Below are 18,717 nucleotides of genomic sequence, written 5' to 3' on the forward strand. Positions count from 1 at the left end.
TGGTTGTTTGAACCGCAATACATGCAAAGACCTAATGTCCTCCGATTTCTCCCTTTTGAGTGTTCAACATCCTCATGCCATCCCCAGTTGGATTGGTTCTCCTACTTGTGGTGGATTTGATGCTTTAGAACGGTCAACACAAAGGGCCTCATCACGACTTGGGCGGTAACGCCGGCGCTGTTTTGCGCCGGCGCTATCTGCCCTACCGCCGAACTCCCCGGCGCTAATAGCACTGGATCACGAGTTTGGCAGTAATATTAATCCCCATTTCTCATTGAGCCCATTCGGGAATGCCCCATTCCCCATTGGGCTCAATGGGGAAATTTCGCGCTAATACCGGAGGCGGATTTCCGCCAGTGGTATTAGCGTGAATTTTCGGCGGATTTCCCCCCAGCTCAGAGCTGGGGTGAAATCCGCCGAAGTCCTGATTTGGCGGACCCTTAAATCCGGCGGTAATAGCGCTACCGGCGGATTTAAGGGTTACCGCCAAAGTCGTGATGAGGCCCAAAGTGTTTCAGAAGTTATCCAATGGCTTCTGCTCTTCTTCTTTTCCAGGATTCTCTCTTGTATTCTTGCATTCTGTAGTCCAGTTGTAACACCACAGAGATCATTTCTGATAGATTATGGGGACGGGGTAGTCTGGAAACCTCGTCTTTAAGATCTTCATTCAACCCTCTGCTGAATATGGTAAGGATGGCATTGTCTGGCCAAAGGCCAATTGTTTAAACTGTGTGATTTAATTCAATATCCATGCTGCCTTGTCTTAAGTCTAGGTTTTCTTGCACTGAGATCACCAATTCTGTTCGTCCAAACATAGCTTGTAAGCTATTGATAGAGGCAGGATAAGTATCTAATAACTGGTTATTTGTGGTCACTAGTGGTGTTGCCCAATCAAGGGCGTTTCCTGATGAATTTGAAACCATAAAGCTCACATTAGAACGATCTGTAGGAAAGAACAATGGTTTTAAGGTGAATTAAACCATGCAGGTGTCGAGAAATTCTTTATGCCTTTTGGCCAAGTAGTAAGCCTTGCTGGAGAGGGAAGGGAAAGGAAGACATAAATCCCTTCTAAGGGAAAGGAAGACATAAATCCCTTCTAAGAAATAGAATAGGAACAATTAGAAAGGCACAAAGAGAACCGCGACAAAACGAGATGCAAAAGGCAAAAAATACAATGAAAAATAGAATCAAATGACTTGCAGAAACTTGCGCCAGTTAGTATGATATACACACAGAGTTTAATCACAAATTTGGCAAAGTCCCTTCCTGATGACACGTGTTTCGGCTGGATTGCCTTCATCAAATCAGGGCAAATACTAGGCAATTGCATTTTGATTGTACACATTGTTGTTCATTTAGGAATTTATCATGTATGTAAATATCATCAAATAGAAACAAAATTGAATAATTAATCAATTAATTTTCATATTAGTACGTTTGTCCACACGTACAGTAAAAAGAATAACAGCAAAGAAATAATAACAGGCTAATTGAAACACTGAAATGGGGAAATTATTAGGATTTCATTTAAAGTACATTGAGTATGACAGGAGCCTCACTTCTTTTATGAACATAGTATACAAGACCAGATATGTAACAATGGAGTTAAGGTTTTGTTTTATTTAACATTCTATATTTATATAATGAAAAATGATGTTTTATGACTAGCAGTGGCTGAGTGGAGATCATGTAAAAGGCACTTGGATATGTACGAAATGTGACTGCTATTGTATGCACTGTTAATTCTCCCTAAAATATACTTCTTCGGAAATCTTGTTTTCCCTCTCTCGTCTATGTACAAGCCCATTACAGCCACATGAGCTGAAATCCCCATCACAGTCTTTGAGCAATGACCGAGGCATCCCAAAAAGAATGAGTGCATCAGAGGAAGGCTTCTCGTGGCTAAAGAACACCTTGCCCATCCAGCCTTGTTAAGGAACATGTTTTGACAGCACTTCCGCTCTGTGAATATCATTAACTCCTTATTACATCATGGGTCTTGCCAGAGCCCATGAAAAAAGCCATTGCCACAACCTTGAAATGAACGCTCTGTCAAACTGAACCTCCAACTGGAAGTCGACATCTCAGGAGGAAGAGGTGATTGGCCGGCCACACTGCCACTGTGAAGACAATTAGCTTCCCCATGGTTCATAATAAAGTGTTAGGCCAACCTGGCACACTAACACTGCAGTAATAGCTAAGAGCTCGATCTGCAGCTCATATTATTGGTGACTGATCGGTGGCCTGTGGCATAGTCGATCTTTCTATATTACCCTTTCATGTTAGCTTGGGAATTGCATGGACTGCTCCCAAATGGCTAGGTAGCCTTTCTATTTTTAATCTGTTCCAGCAGCTTATGATTGGCTAATGTAAAGCAAGGTTCAGGCCTCTGTCTGTTAAGTTCCAACAGTGCCTTTCGAAATTTACGTGGATGAACTCCAGATCACTCATCTCCTAGACAACGGCCACAGTGACCTGCCTATCCGGCATACACAAATGGATGATGTCATGCAGTCTGTGCCGCACTGGCGCTCAAGTCATCCTATTGGCAAGCCCAGCCTTAACAACAGTGCCTTGTGCCAGCGTCCTCCCACTTGGAAGCAATGCAATAAGAGGAGTTATTATTACCAAATGTAATGATATTTCATTCGTTGACCTTCGAAGCATCAAAAGCTAAATCAAACTTGCCTGAACTTGAAACCTGTGTCTTGGAGAATAAACACCCTGACTAAACCAGCCTTAAGAAGAACTGCTTTTTGAAACAGTTCTTTATGTGAAGTCCTCCCACTTCTAAGCATTGAAATTAAGGGTGTTATTATTACCAAATTTAATAGTATTTCATAAGGGCCCAGGGAAACTGGCTTGGAATGCAAAACTTTGCTTTGAGAATAAACACACTGGCAAATCCAACCTCAATAACACTTTTATTTTTTTAAGTGCTTTATGCAGGAGTCCAACTTCAAAGCATCATAACAAAGTTGATCTGTACTCATTGCTGGACTAATGTAACCGTGATCACACAGTTATGACAAAAAAAAACAGGAAACAGCCACTGGTGGTCCCACAAACGAGCAGCAAAACTAGTCCTATGCTTAGAAAACAAAACCACGTTAAACCAGGCCTAACATTCTCCCCAAAGTAAGGTGGCCGGGCACTTTAATGTAGTCATAAGATGATCCCACTAAATATCGCAGTGGCAAAAATGATTTGGGTTATTGAGATTTTGTCTAAGGGGTTGAACGGGGAAATGTGGGGTCAAGTCAGGAGCAAGGTTTTGAGGGGGAAGAAAAAAGCAGGAGTGCATGTGTCTACTGTATAAAAGAAAGGACAGTTATAAAAAAAGGGGGTAACGATATTAGAGCAACTACATTTTGGCATGGAATCCCAATCGAACAAACCTTGACCGATAGAGCATGCATGGTTATCTGACCCAAAGTCCTTGAGAAGTCTTACTCAACGCTGCCTACAAATACATAATCAAACATGTGTTCATTCACATCAAGAACAAATCTGTTCAAAGGACCCTAAACTCTTAAAAGAAACTGAGCTCTGATCTACAACTACAGCTTAAACACTCTTAGTTCCAAAATCAATTTATGATATGATATGATAGTTTATTTATATAGCGCCTATACACAATGTGTTTCAAAGCGCTTCAAGGCAAGGGAGGGAACAAGGGAAAATACAATGCCATTCTTACAGGCCATGAAAAGTAAGAATGTGAAATTAGCTATCGTACTCGGCCTGGTGACATTTCAGATAGTGCAAGAGCTAAGCCATAGATAAGGAAGGGAGGGGGAGAGTGGGAAGGAAATGGAAACAGACAGGCGGCTACCGTTCTAGGCCTGATGACATTTCTGGTAGAGTCGGAGAAAAACAAAAGGTGAGGGGTACAGAAAGGAAGGGGATTAACAAAACAAGCGACTATCATACTAGGCCTGATGACATTTCAGATAGTGCTGGAGGGTGGGGGGCAGTAAGGGGAGGGGGAAGGAGACAGACGAGGTTGCTATCATACTAGGTCCAGGGACAATTCTGATAGAGTAAGTGCATAGAAGAAAGTAAAGGGAGGAGGGGAGGAGATAGGAACAGGGAGAAAGGGAGAGGAGAGAACAGAGAATAAGCAGTCAAATATTCTGCCATGCCCTGCAGGCAGCTACTGTAAGGGAGGCTTGGATGGTGCTGGCGATTACCTGGACAATGAAGTTCTAAGTAAAGTTACTTTATTATTCCTGACAAGTGGAACCATTGTCTTTATGCTTTGATAGGTTGGTGACCAGAATACGACCATGTCATCATGCTGCGACACTACGGGACACTCATGTTCACCGTCCCTTGTTTGCCACATTCCCAGCCCTCTTCTTCATCCACGGTGCTCTGAAGCAACTCTAAGCAGACAATACAAGCATTTCACATTCCTTGATGCCCATCAGTGTGATGTTGATACTATACAGTAACACCTGGAAAAGTAAACCTCATGGGCACATTGGTCTTCATGGAGGTTTCTCACCAGTGGGTTCGGGCGGTACAGTTAAATGTCAGGGCTTTAGGGCTTGATTGTCGCATGTCAGGCATATGGGAAACAATGACATGTACTGTTTCCCTGCCCTACAGGCCATTAGAGACGGGAGCCTGCTGGGGCAAACTCTCATTTTCCCAGAAGATAACCCCAACTGTCTTGGTTGCGCGCGCATTGCACAAGCTCATGAAAACAAAACAAAAGCTGGCCCCCATCATAGTAATTAGAAAAGGGACCTAGTCGCTTTTCAACTTTCATGCGGGTGCCAGGGACGGGTGGGAGTGTTGGGACTGGAGCACAAAGCTCTGGTGCAGCAGATAAGTGGGGAGGAAGGGAGTGGGTGGGGGATGGTGCGGATATCTCGGAGGGGTAAGGAAGGGTGGGGAGACAACAGGAAAAGTCTCCCTTTTGCCTCCCCACAATCCAGATGGCGCAACCCAGGGAAGGGCCTCGGGTGGTGTAAGGAAGTGTAGGGTATTTTGTGGAGATTTGGGGCCTGACGGTATTTTATTACCGCCGAAAAATAACTTAGCAATAATCACTCTTTGTATTCAGATTTGGCCGTGTGCAACAATAATACAATGGACATGCATTATTTCAGCACCCAGACCTGCATATTTGGTATACGTGGTTGGTGGTATTTTGGTGAGCATAATTCCCTTGTTTTATTTGTGGCCCCAATGTCCAGAATCCCTTATCTTCGCTTAGATTTTTCGTGTGATCACTAGAGAGACCTCAGACCTGCATTCTAGGGATACCACAATTTCCAGTGATAGTGTTGGTGCGCCACCATGGGCAAACTCACTGACTTATTTACGACAGAGAGCTATATGTGGTAGTCTTGTGGTAATTTCCACTACCTTATATACGGTAGGGAGCTATGTTCAGAGAGTCTCTCTTCCCGTTGGCTCATGTACCTCCAACAAGTTATACTACAGTCACTCACAATTATTCATACTGATTCTGACATACACACATCTGTCTTAAAATGACCATTGCACTGTTTAAAAATCTCCCCACATCATTGGCATTGTAATGGTAAATAGAAAATAAACCACCCGTCTGTTTTCAAATATTTTCTGTATTATAAAAGTTGCATTTAGACATGATCTCATTCTTTACAGCAATAAAATGGAACAATCAAAGCATTTTCAATGACACACTGCAATTATAGTGGCGGAGAACAGAACTTAAATTGCAACATTAGCACTTGATTAAGACACGCACGGGACTTTCATTTTTCTACACTGACTGCATACTTTCGTGCACACACACAGCTCCCCCAGTTAGGTAATTACCTTATCTGTTCAGAGGCTTCTCTCTGTGAATGTGGCTCTCTTGGCTTAATTCCAACAAAAAGGAACGCTTGCCTTCTCAAGCCGGGGTCATTGCCTGGAATTCTCAGCTTTTTCAGATAGGACTGCCTCTGCCAGTGGAAAGGTAATTCTTTCAGCTTTCCCCAGTCTCGACTGCAGCAGGACACCCCCACAGCCAGGTCTTCTCCCCAGTAGTGCAGAAAGATGTCTGCCTGTCTTTTTCCCTGCTACTGCCCACTAAAACTTTCCTCTCAGCCCTCTTTATGACGTGTTCCAATGAAATCCATCATCTCTCATCCTCCTATTCTTCAACAATAGCTTCGCTTATACATTTGCAATTGTTGCAAATCTGACTTCCTCCTTCCTGCCGTTACTGTGCACAACAACACGGATAATCAGGCAGAGAAGAGAAGAAAAAAAAATCTGCACACTCATTTAAATGGTTTTTAAAGTATGCCTAATTCTGCAGTAGAGAACACATTTTATTAGTGATTTATATTAAAATAAGGTTTTATTAGTCAGGTTAATGGTTAGTATGTTAGCTGTTAATTTTCAAATGTGTCTCTAGCAATATAGGCATTTCAGGTGAAAAATAGTGTGCATTTTTAAATGAACACGTGTGCTTTTAACTGTAAAAATAGATTTGCATCTTATATGTTAAAATCGTTTTTGACTGAATAGTCTGTCTTTCCTTGTTAATCTGCTAACCCATATAGCAATGCACCGCACCCTTGTGGTGGTGCTGCAAAAAAAAAATGCTACTTGTGCAGTATTGCTGTACTGTGTACTGTAACACGCCAAATATCCTTACATATACCCTCCTTTTTTTTTTAGAACTTGGCTATAATCCAAGCCAATTCCTAAAAACAACTTGTTCTTTCTTTTTCTCTTAAAATGCATGTGTATTGGGATATCTTTCTCTTCCTGACGTAGTCAGTAAAATCAGTAACATTTTCATTTTTACTGATAGCACAATCAACCATCCACCCATGATTAGCACCAGGATAGCCAAACCCACTATTGAGCGTTCCCCCCAGGTTCCCCAATTAAATCTTTCCACTTCTATTATGCCCAGATTACTAATTGTAATATTGTTTTTTCGCAAATTCATTTTCATAACATGTCTTTCTTTGTGATTCAATAAATATTCCACATCTGGATCTATTGGAAAAGTATCCCTTTGAAAAAAATCGATATTTTCCACTTGGCTTTCCCAAACATCATTTGTTACATGGAACAATGTTAATCCCCCAATTGACACAATTGCATCCTTTGGAACCTGTAAATAAAAAACATTATATTTTACCTGTTTAACCACGTATGTTCCATGGTTTAAATGTACTACCGTCATGTTCTTTAAACAGGTGCTGACCAACCATTTACCTCTGACCATCTTAGCCTGTGCCATTTCTTCACTCCCCATATTACTAATAATCACTTCACATCCCTCTGATACACTTGGGTCAGATTTCAATCCACAAATAGCATCTGTGGCATCAGGAACAAACGGTTTACCTGGACACATATAATTTTGTTCTTTAAATGTTACACATGTTTCCAGGTTTGGTATTAAATAAACTTCAGGTTCCCATGACTGAAATGCCACCACTTCTGGAGTCTTAATCTTAATGAATTTGTCCTCTTGCCAAAATCCCACGTTGTGTACCCACTTCGTTTGATAAATAAGTTCAGGGGCTACAAATGGGATGCATAGCAAAAATCCGATCTCTAGTCTTTCCAAGTCCACATATAACGGCATTGCATTCCCCATTTCGAATGCAATTTTTATCTGTATAAGGTCAATTTCCCTCCTGGTCAATCTTTCTATCATTTGACGAATGATATCCTGCGAAACAAAATACAAGGGAATATGTCCTTGAATCAATTGTGAAACTGCAGTTTGAACTTCTCTCATATAATTCGTTAATAGTCTATCAACAGGACTCATTATGTTCAATATTTCATTTAAAGTTCTGTCATGCTTAAGTATTATTTTAGTCGCCCGTTGCATCACATCCGCTTGTTCATTTAGAATGATTGCAGTTTCATTTATGAATCTTACTTGTTCATCCAGTCCCCCTCTAATTCCATCTAATGTCTTTTGTATTATTTCTAGGTCAATACTCAGTTGTTGTGCTTTAGTACTCAGTGTTCCTACCGAAATAGAATTGGCTGTTGATATTGTAGTACCTATTATTGCTCCAATTATAGACATTACCATTGATATCGCGAGCATCACCGCACCTCTCTTTCCTCTCTTCTTCTTAATGTCTGCTGAATTCACGAATGTTTTTTCCAATTGCATTAATATATCTCTTATTGACTGCTTAGTGTCCTCTTTTCTTATTTCCAGCCACTCTTTAGTCTGTTCAATCTTAATTCCGGTATTGTTCAAGTGTTTTTCAATCAAAATCTCAGGATTTAATGGAATGTATATATTTTGGAAAATCATCCTTCTATCACTCATGATGAATCCTGGTGCCTCTTCCACCGCGATACCAGATGCTGGTCCAGGTTCAATGACAACCTGTGCTTCTGAATTCTTGAAGATCCCTCCAAATATCACCATCGTTAAACATGTCATCGGTATCATCTTCAATGCTGATCGCTTTGTAGCCTTGGTCTTCACCCCTCTTTGGGGCTTTCCCGGAATCCGTCCTCGCGGTCTCCAGGACTCCATCGTCTCCCGTGGCCTCTGGTCCCAGAACCTCCGACCAAATAATGTTAATTGTCTAAATCAAAATAGAAAATAAACAGATTAAGTACATAGCACAATACTAACTTCATCCTTTTGCCAAAAATAAAACATGCTTGGTAAAAATACTTCGTTTTTTTTTTTTTTCTGAAATTAAACACAAGTTAAAAGAAAACAAACACATATAAAACAGCATTCAATATTTAATACACTTTCTCTCTGCACACCAACCACGAGCTTCCGTTATATGTGCATTTATTTATTTATTTATTTATTTATTTATTTATATTATATATTTTCACATATATTATAGTGTTTATGTGCCATCATAACAATCAACTTTTTTTTTTTTTTTTAACTTCTTTGTCACTGCCTCCTGATCACACCCATTTATTTTCTCAAGGGACTCTATCCGTTTCCACATGCTCAAGCTGCCTGATCTCATGTCTGGGATGGCATGGTTTGATTTGATTTACATGGACAAACTGCTCTATTGCTGTTTCACCTTCATTTTTCAAAATTTTATACACTACAGGAGAGACTTTATCTATAATTCGAAATGGCCCCTGCCAGGCTGCCAGAAATTTAGAATTTTTCTGTTTACTTTTTCCAAAATGAAACTTGTACACCTGATCCCCTACATTGTATTCCTTTACTAATGTCTTTTTGTCATAATATGACTTAGCACTGTCAGCAGCTCTTTCCAGATTTCTCTGCACAAAAGCAAATGCATGTTGCAAATGCCTCCTCAGTTCATCAATATATTCATGAACTGTGGATGCACTCACTAGAGTTTGCTCATGTGTTCTGTATAGTAGGTGTTGTGGTAACACCATTTTCCTACCTGTTAAGACCTCATGGGGGCTAACACCTGTTGCTTTGGCAGGAGTCGACCTGATTGCCATCAAAACCAATGGTAAACGCAAATCCCAGCTGGAACCTGCTTCTGCCACAAATTTCTTTAAAATGTCCACAACAGACCTATTGCTTCTTTCAACTGTACCTGAAGACGCCGCCCGATATGCGATATGTAGTTTCCTTTTCACACCTAGTATTTGCCATACCTTACTCATTAGAGTACTTGTGAAATGACTTCCTCTGTCTGACTCAATTCTTTGTGGCAACCCAAACCTTGAGAACACATGGTTCACCAGCAATGTGGCTGCTGTTTGCGCACTACAATCTGGTGCGGGAATGCACTCAATCCACTTTGACATCAAACATACTACACTCAAAATATAGCGGTGTCCCCTGCTCGACCTTTTTAAAGGACCTACATAGTCTATTTGCAAATCTGACCATGGGAGAGTTAGGCCTCTTTTCATCAATGGTGCTCTATGCATTGGTGAAGCAGGTTTAAATTGGGCGCATACTAGACATCCTCTAGTATATAATTCCACATCTTGGGACATATGTGGCCAGTAAGCATAATCTTTTAGTATTTCTAATGTCTTTTGTGAACCTCTATGGCCTGCAGTTATGGCATCGTGTGCATGGTGTAGCATTAGTCCTCTGAATGAAAGGGGTACTACCCACTGTATTTGCCCTGTTATGGACTCTCTAATCATGAGTCCATCCTGTAATCTAATTCGTGTTTTGTTCTTTAATAACACCCTCAATTCTTCTTTTCCCATGCAATCATTTTCTGTTAAAGGATTTTGTTCAGGATCTATCAAATGATTATAATAGATTCCCAAAATGTGATCATTCTTTTGTGCCTCAATCAAATCTTGGTCTGGCGTGTCATGACTCCACTGCACCACCGGTTGATCTACCTCCTTTGGTGCTTTAGAACGTGTGACTGCATCAATTTGTATTTCACCCATTAAATAATCAATAGGTAGCAATTCTCCCATCACAGCCCCAATCTTAGCCAGATGGTCTGCCTTATCATTTCCCTCCTTATCCTCTCCTGGTGTTTTTAAATGCCCACGAATTTTTCTCCAGTATATTGTTAAATTATTTTCTGACACCAATTTGTCTATGGCTTGTATCATTTTTCCATGTTTAAGTGGCTTTTTGTTGTATGTAACCATGCCTCTTGCTTTCCAACCAGGCAAATACTCCACAAAGCTATTCCGTGCATAGTCAGAATCAGTCACCAGAACAATTTCACTGAACTTTTTATCAACTGCAGTAGCAATTGCTTTATAGATGGCTGCCAATTCCGCCACCTGACTGCTCCTATCTCCAATCCTCATCCCTATACTAGGAACGCCTTCACATTTCAACCAGACATTTCCTATTCCTGCCACTAATTGTTTATTACTGTCATTTTCAATGTGAAAAGCACAACCATCCACATATACAGTTGGCAAATCCTTGCATGTTTTTTCATCAAAAGCTTTGTGTGGTGATTGTTCAAATTCCTGTAAACTAGCTTCCACATCCATTTCATTTGTTATTTGTTCAGCTGCACAGTCATGTAAGTCAGCTAACCCTTGAGCAATTGGGCTCTTTTTATTTTGTCCATATCTTACTTCTACGGGAAAACCTTGTAATGCCAGCGTCCATGAAGTGATTCTGGATTGCGCTAGATTGCCTGATCTAATTCTTTTACTCTCTAAAAATTGCAAAGGTTGATGATTTGTTTCAATAATCACCTTTTCTCCCTGAACAATGGGGCGGAAATGTTGTAGCGCCCACACAGTGGTTAATAGGGCCTTTTCGCATTCATTAAATTTCATTTCAACTTGGGAAAATGCCTTACTTGCATATGCAATGGTTTTGTGATTCAAATCGTGTTTTTGTGATAACACTGCTGACATACAATGTTCAGAAAAGCCTATTTCTATAAAGAAATCCCTGTCCTTTATGGGGTATGCTAAACATGGTGCCTTTACAAGACATTCCTTCAATCTAGCCACTGCATCAGACTGCTCTCTTTCCCATCTCCAGGGAGTATTTAGTTTAAGCAGTTTAGTCAATGGTTGAGTGATTTCTGCATAATTCTCAATGAACTTTCTGTTATAGCCTGTCATCCCTAATAAACTTTTTACTCCTTTCACATTTTTAGGATCTTTTAATCTTTGTATGGCCTCTATTTTCTTCCTTTGTGGATTTAGCCCATGTTCAGTCACTTCATGCCCTAGAAAGTTCACTTTTTTCTTGCACCATTGTGCTTTTTGCAAAGATACTTTGGCGCCTGCTTTCTGCAATTGGCCAAGCACATGTCTTATTTCATCAAAATGGCTTTTAAGGTTTTCATTTTTTATCAAGACATCATCCACATAAACTATTGTCCCTCTTTCCGCTGCATCCGGCATGGCCTTTCTCAAAAATATGCCAAATTCACTCCCACTATTGATGTACCCGAACGGAGCTCTAAGCCAGGCATATTGAGTCCTGTCAAATGTAAAGGAAAATAGATGTTGTATCTCCTCTGCCAATGGCACACACCAATATCCAGATGTGAGATCTAACGTGGTAAATACATTTGAACCATGTATCTGAGCTAGGCCCTGATCAATGAATGGTAGTGGCCATCTAGATACTGGTACTCTTTTATTTAACTCTCTTAAGTCTGCACACAGCCGCCATTGACCATTTGGCTTTAACACACCTAAAATAGGCGTATTGGATGTGCTATGAATGGGCCTAATTATTCCCCGTGATTCCAAATTTTTAATAATCTCTGCCAATGATTCTAAACATGCCAGCGGTAGTCTATACTGGCGTACAAACACTGGATTTCTGCTACAACCTTCTGGTAGTGTGGCCACATGTAAATCAGTTAAACCACAATCATAAGCATCTTTTGCAAATACATCCTTAAACTCCATAAATATTTCCCTCAGATTGCGTCGATCCTCATCGCTGTTACATGCATCCGCTAAGGAGATCTGCTCTTCTACCATTCTGGAAAATTCTGGAAACTCTTCTGGTAAAGGAATCTCAGCGCTTTCCTCTAACTGTGTGGCTGTGTCTTTTTGTAGAGCTGCCACTTTCAAATATTTTGGCATATCAGCTTCCACTTCAATGGGCTGATTTCCTGTTTCATTTTCATTTAAATTAAATATTATGCAATCCTCTTGATGGCAGCACACTGTCTCATTTGAATCATAAGGATACACAGAGTGAATTTTAAATATTCCTTTGGGCTGAGAGTCCAGGTGTTCTGGCAACTCGCCCTTGGCATCTACATATTTTTCAGGAATATTCCCAATCACCATGTTATTTAAATCTGCCGTATAATGTGATTTTTGTATGGCCATTCCTAATGGGGAGTTTTCCTCTAAATGAACGTCCTGACAACCTTTATTATTTACCATGATTTTTACAGATCCCTCACCAATGTCTACCAATGGAATGTATTCATAATCCAGGCCTTGCTGTTTTATGGATTCATTCAGGCATACAAATGCATCAGAGCCTTTCATCTGCTGTCCATTTTTGCATTGCAGTGTTATTGCAAACTGTTTTGTAAATGCAGGAACAATAGTATTTTTCCTCATTTGTAATTCGACTGCATAAGGAACTAGTTGTGCACAATGATAAGCCCTTCTTTTGTCTTCAAATTCAGGTGCCGGACCACCTAGGCGTGACCATATTTTTTGATTAAGGAAATCTAACACCATACACATTCTGTGCATGATGTCATTGCCCATGTAAAATTCATTTTGTGCTCCATTCACTATCCATACATTATGGTAAATTGTTTTCTGCCCAATGCTAATTTTAAGCATGCATCTGCCTGTAATTCGGTTTTCAAAGTCTGGACTGTCCAACCCAGAAACATATTGGTTTTTAATCCTAAATTTCGGGATTTCTTCCCTCTCCATAATTTTTTGCAACAATTTCTCATTAATGAAACTCCTTTCATGTTCAAGCGCTAAAGTGGCTTTTATTGTTTTAAGATAATCATTTATACCAGCGTGAACCCATGGTTGCTCATCTTCCATGTGTATCTCTGCCAGAGTGGTAATGTGTTTTTCTGAATCTGTTTTAGGAACAATATTCTGTTTGCATGTATTCTCTTTTAAGTAAAAACGTAATGTGTGCTCATCTATAGCAGTCTGCCAATCTTTCCTTGGGTCCAAGTATATTTGTACAGGTAGTTTTTCATTGTCGCTCTGATCTTTGTCTTGACACATTAATATAACAGTGACACTAGGTATGCAGCTATTCTGGAGATATACCTCCACAGCATCATTTGTTTTGGCAACGGTGTGACATTCTTTTATATTGCTGTTTTGTGATTTTAGTTTCTTAGGCCTTAATGGTTTTTTGGTTAAGGACCACAGCACTCCATTCACCCCATCTATGAGAGGAGACAATCTTTTCAGGCAATCTGTCCCCATCAGAAATGGAATTTCACAAATAGATGTGATCAATACCTCTTGTTTCATTCTGTGCTTTCCTATTTTTATGTCAACCTCAGTTACACCTATGATGGGCACCTCCTCCCCATTAAAGTTATGCACTGGGCCTTGATTTGCCTTCACTGTGATCTGACTCTGTGGAGGCTTCCCTTCATTGATACTCTTTACCAGCTCCTCTGACATAATTGTGGCCTGTGCGCCAGTGTCAATCATAGCAAAGGTGTGGCATTTTTCTTCTACAGTGATGGGTGCATAATATCTGTCCTCAACTTCCTCTAATACACATAAGAAATGTGAATTCTTACTGATTTCAGGGCTCACCTTTCTCAGGTCTTTTTCACTTTTGGTTAAGCACATTGGTAAATGAAAAGACATTTTTCCCTCCTTTTTACCCATTTCTGTGCGAGATATTTTATTCATTTCTCCATGTTCAAAGGTTTTTTTGAGTGTGGCCACCGTTCGCCCATCCATCTGGGTAACATCAGAGACCACATTACAACCTTCCAACTGAACATGTGTAACAACATCATTCAGCAATTTGTCATTTTTTAATTCTGTGCATTTGTGATCATTTAGTGTAATACCAGCCCTTTCAGCCTCTTCAAAAATATGTGGCTCAAAGAATTTTTCAGGTGATTGACTTGTACCCTCCTTGTGAGTATTTCCTTTTTCTGTCTGTGTTTGGTCATTGTTTTGCTTGCCCAGGGAAGGAGCTATGGCATCCCCACTTACTCCCTGTCCACTGGTATTCCCCATGCATGAGTCATTTTTCTTAAATCTGTCCCTTTGTTCTTTTGGAATTCCTAATGTTTCTTTTTCATTTGTGCAAATCTTTACTGTTTTATTTAGCTCTAAGTTAAACCGTACCTCTTTTTTAGAAGTATTTACACTTTCCATCACAATTTCATTTACTGGTACTTTCATTTTTAATCCATTAGTCATCTCAGAGTCGTTATGCAAAGTTATATCAGAGCAATCTGTCATTTTGGCACTGCAGTTATCATGAGTACTTAGTCACTTTTCGGAAGCCCCCCGGTCATTGCTATGGCCATCAGCCCCCTCTTTGGAAGGTTGTTTTTGCGCTGTATAGAGCTTTCCTATTTGCTCAGCTAACATTTTCACTTGGGCCTCAAGGCATTGGAACCTTTCCACCTCTCTAGGATCCTCTTTCTGTGGCCTAGGTCGATATTGGTTGTTTTCCCCCTGATTGGATCTATTCTGATACCTCTCAGGTGATTGATACCGGTTGGGATGGTTTCTGAACTCTTGATTCATTTGTGGAGGGGAGCGGGTTGCACCCATCCTTTGATTATAGTCCCCTGGTGGGGAATCATTGTACTGGCGTGGACTGTAGTTCACGTTTTGCCTCATGTCCTGTCTCTCAGATTGTGGGTACTGGCCCCTATGTTGATTTCCATTATCAGTAAATCGATCCACATATCGGGGCCTATCCTGATTACCATATATCATGGTGCTGGGATCAAATCTGCTCTGTGTCCCCAATGACTGGTAGGGACCATCATTTCTTTGATCTTGATTTTGTCTCTGGTTATTGTTCATACCTGCCATATCAGACCGGTATCTTACCCGGGGTCTATCACCTAAATATCTAGGGCTGATGTAGCTCTCTCTATTACTAGGATCATGTGATTGGAACATTGGTACAGGAAATGGCGATCTTTGTTGATTACCCCTTTGTTCAGGTGTCACATTATTTTTACCTTGGCTTTGAGCAGACTCAAGGGACATTTTGGCTGACCTGATTTCCATTACTGTGGCTGAGGGTTCTTTAGATTTAGGCCTAGTATCTTTCATTTTATCACTTTCTCTACCCTGACAATAGAGTACCTCATATAGCTTGGTGCTTTGATGTACAATCCATTCAAGGGACTTGTCACGGTCAAATTCACGGACCAATTGGGATATGATGTCTTTCTGTAGCCCATAGAAGTATGCGGTTTTAAACTCATTGGAATTTGAGTCAAAAGATACATCAAAGCGAGAGAATGCTCTTTTTAAGTCTTGTAAAAATTGGCGAGGTGATGTATTAGGTCCAGCAGTAATAGTGTACGCGACTTTCTTTGCCTCCTGCAATGACTGAAAAGGAGAAAAATGACGCCTAATTTCTTTTTCAAACTCCAGCCATGTCATATTCTGCTGTTCATTTAATCCCCTTATGATGCTGGCCGTCGGGGCATCTAAAGTTAAATGAAAATATTGTCTGTACTGTTCCTTAGGTATCTGGAGCGCTTTAAAAATGTCATGCACCGCTTCTAAGTGATCCTCAATGCAGCATTCACCTCCCTTTTTAAATGGTTTGATCAGGGCTTTAATGGATTTCATTATTTTTATGGGGCTACTTGTTGCAATGCATGGAATTGCACTATTTTGTGATTCAATCCTGTTTTCAGGTGTATGAGATTGGTGGCTGCCCCCAATGGGAGTATCAAATCCCCCAAGGGCGCTGCAACCAAGTTCAGTCACCGGCCCAGTCACTGGGGCACTAGCTCTTTGGGCAGAGCTAGAATTCACCTCCACTCCATTGAATGTGGTACCCTGCCGCCTCTCCTGGGACCTGGGAATGCACATTTGCTGTTCTAAGTCCTTACACTTTTTAAGGAGTCTGTTGGCTTCATCATGCAAATAATTATTTTCATCACTCATTTTATTAATTGCCTCCTGCATATCGCACATTTGCATTTGGCATTCATTGAACTCTTTATTTCTCTTGTCTCTTTCTTGGATCATTTTAATCATTTCTTGTTCTGCACTCTGGAGATCACCTTCTTTTTCGCAATGTTCTTTTTGTAAAATCTGCATTTCTGAAACAACCTCATCTTTATCCTGCCTAATGTGATCCACTAAGGCTTTTAAGTGTGTCAATTCTTGCTCACTATCTTCAAATTGTTTCTTGCTTTTGGATAACTGAGTATCAAAGTCTCTGCATTTTAATTGCATGTCTTTTTGGCATACATCCAATTCTGCTCTCAACATTTCCTGATTTTTACTTGCCCCATCTAATTCAGTCTTTAACCTGTTAATTAGCTGAGTATCATTCTCTTGCATTCGCAGGGACTTGTTTAAAATAAACCATATTTTGCCGCATAGCCGTATTAAACAGTCTTTCTCTGCACTTTTATCGGCTGCATTCAATAATCTTGTAAGGCAGACCTGAATTATGCTGCCTTCTGCAAAAATATTGTCTAGTTTTTCTTTCTGCACCTCACCCTGAATGCGGTTACTCCATTCTAAGGTACTGTTCGAAGACCAATTCCCATGTGCAAATAACTTTGCCTCTAAATATTGCACTAGATCTGAGAATGTGGTTTCCCTTTGTGACATTCTGAAATTCGTTTTTAGTGGCACACTGCTATTATAAAATGGGTTCCCTTTAATGTGCAAATGGCAGTGTGAGACACGCTTGCCACGCCCAGTAGGTACTCTATGATCACTTTCCCGGCCTGCAACGCACCATAAATATGTAGGGTATTTTGTGGAGATTTGGGGCCTGACGGTATTTTATTACCGCCGAAAAATAACTTAGCAATAATCACTCTTTGTATTCAGATTTGGCCGTGTGCAACAATAATACAATGGACATGCATTATTTCAGCACCCAGACCTGCATATTTGGTATACGTGGTTGGTGGTATTTTGGTGAGCATAATTCCCTTGTTTTATTTGTGGCCCCAATGTCCAGAATCCCTTATCTTCGCTTAGATTTTTCGTGTGATCACTAGAGAGACCTCAGACCTGCATTCTAGGGATACCACAATTTCCAGTGATAGTGTTGGTGCGCCACCATGGGCAAACTCACTGACTTATTTACGACAGAGAGCTATATGTGGTAGTCTTGTGGTAATTTCCACTACCTTATATACGGTAGGGAGCTATGTTCAGAGAGTCTCTCTTCCCGTTGGCTCATGTACCTCCAACAAGTTATACTACAGTCACTCACAATTATTCATACTGATTCTGACATACACACATCTGTCTTAAAATGACCATTGCACTGTTTAAAAATCTCCCCACATCATTGGCATTGTAATGGTAAATAGAAAATAAACCACCCGTCTGTTTTCAAATATTTTCTGTATTATAAAAGTTGCATTTAGACATGATCTCATTCTTTACAGCAATAAAATGGAACAATCAAAGCATTTTCAATGACACACTGCAATTATAGTGGCGGAGAACAGAACTTAAATTGTAACATTAGCACTTGATTAAGACACGCACGGGACTTTCATTTTTCTACACTGACTGCATACTTTCGTGCACACACACAGCTCCCCCAGTTAGGTAATTACCTTATCTGTTCAGAGGCTTCTCTCTGTGAATGTGGCTCTCTTGGCTTAATTCCAACAAAAAGGAACGCTTGCCTTCTCAAGCCGGGGTCATTGCCTGGAATTCTCAGCTTTTTCAGATAGGACTGCCTCTGCCAGTGGAAAGGTAATTCTTTCAGCTTTCCCCAGTCTCGACTGCAGCAGGACACCCCCACAGCCAGGTCTTCTCCCCAGTAGTGCAGAAAGATGTCTGCCTGTCTTTTTCCCTGCTACTGCCCACTAAAACTTTCCTCTCAGCCCTCTTTATGACGTGTTCCAATGAAATCCATCATCTCTCATCCTCCTATTCTTCAACAATAGCTTCGCTTATACATTTGCAATTGTTGCAAATCTGACTTCCTCCTTCCTGCCGTTACTGTGCACAACAACACGGATAATCAGGCAGAGAAGAGAAGAAAAAAAAATCTGCACACTCATTTAAATGGTTTTTAAAGTATGCCTAATTCTGCAGTAGAGAACACATTTTATTAGTGATTTATATTAAAATAAGGTTTTATTAGTCAGGTTAATGGTTAGTATG

At 40.4% G+C, this 18,717-nt stretch overlaps 1 protein-coding gene across 2 annotated transcripts in view; it reads left to right on the plus strand.

Annotated features, from left to right (window-relative positions):
- The window catches only part of FAM83E (family with sequence similarity 83 member E), a 552,552-nt gene that overhangs the window by 498,772 nt on the left and 35,063 nt on the right, over positions 1-18,717 (plus strand). The gene's annotated exons all lie outside the window — the stretch shown is intronic.

Source organism: Ambystoma mexicanum, chromosome 1q (assembly GCF_040938575.1).
Source record: "Ambystoma mexicanum isolate Mex_15411 chromosome 1q, UKY_AmexF1_1, whole genome shotgun sequence".
NCBI lineage: Eukaryota > Metazoa > Chordata > Amphibia > Caudata > Ambystomatidae > Ambystoma > Ambystoma mexicanum.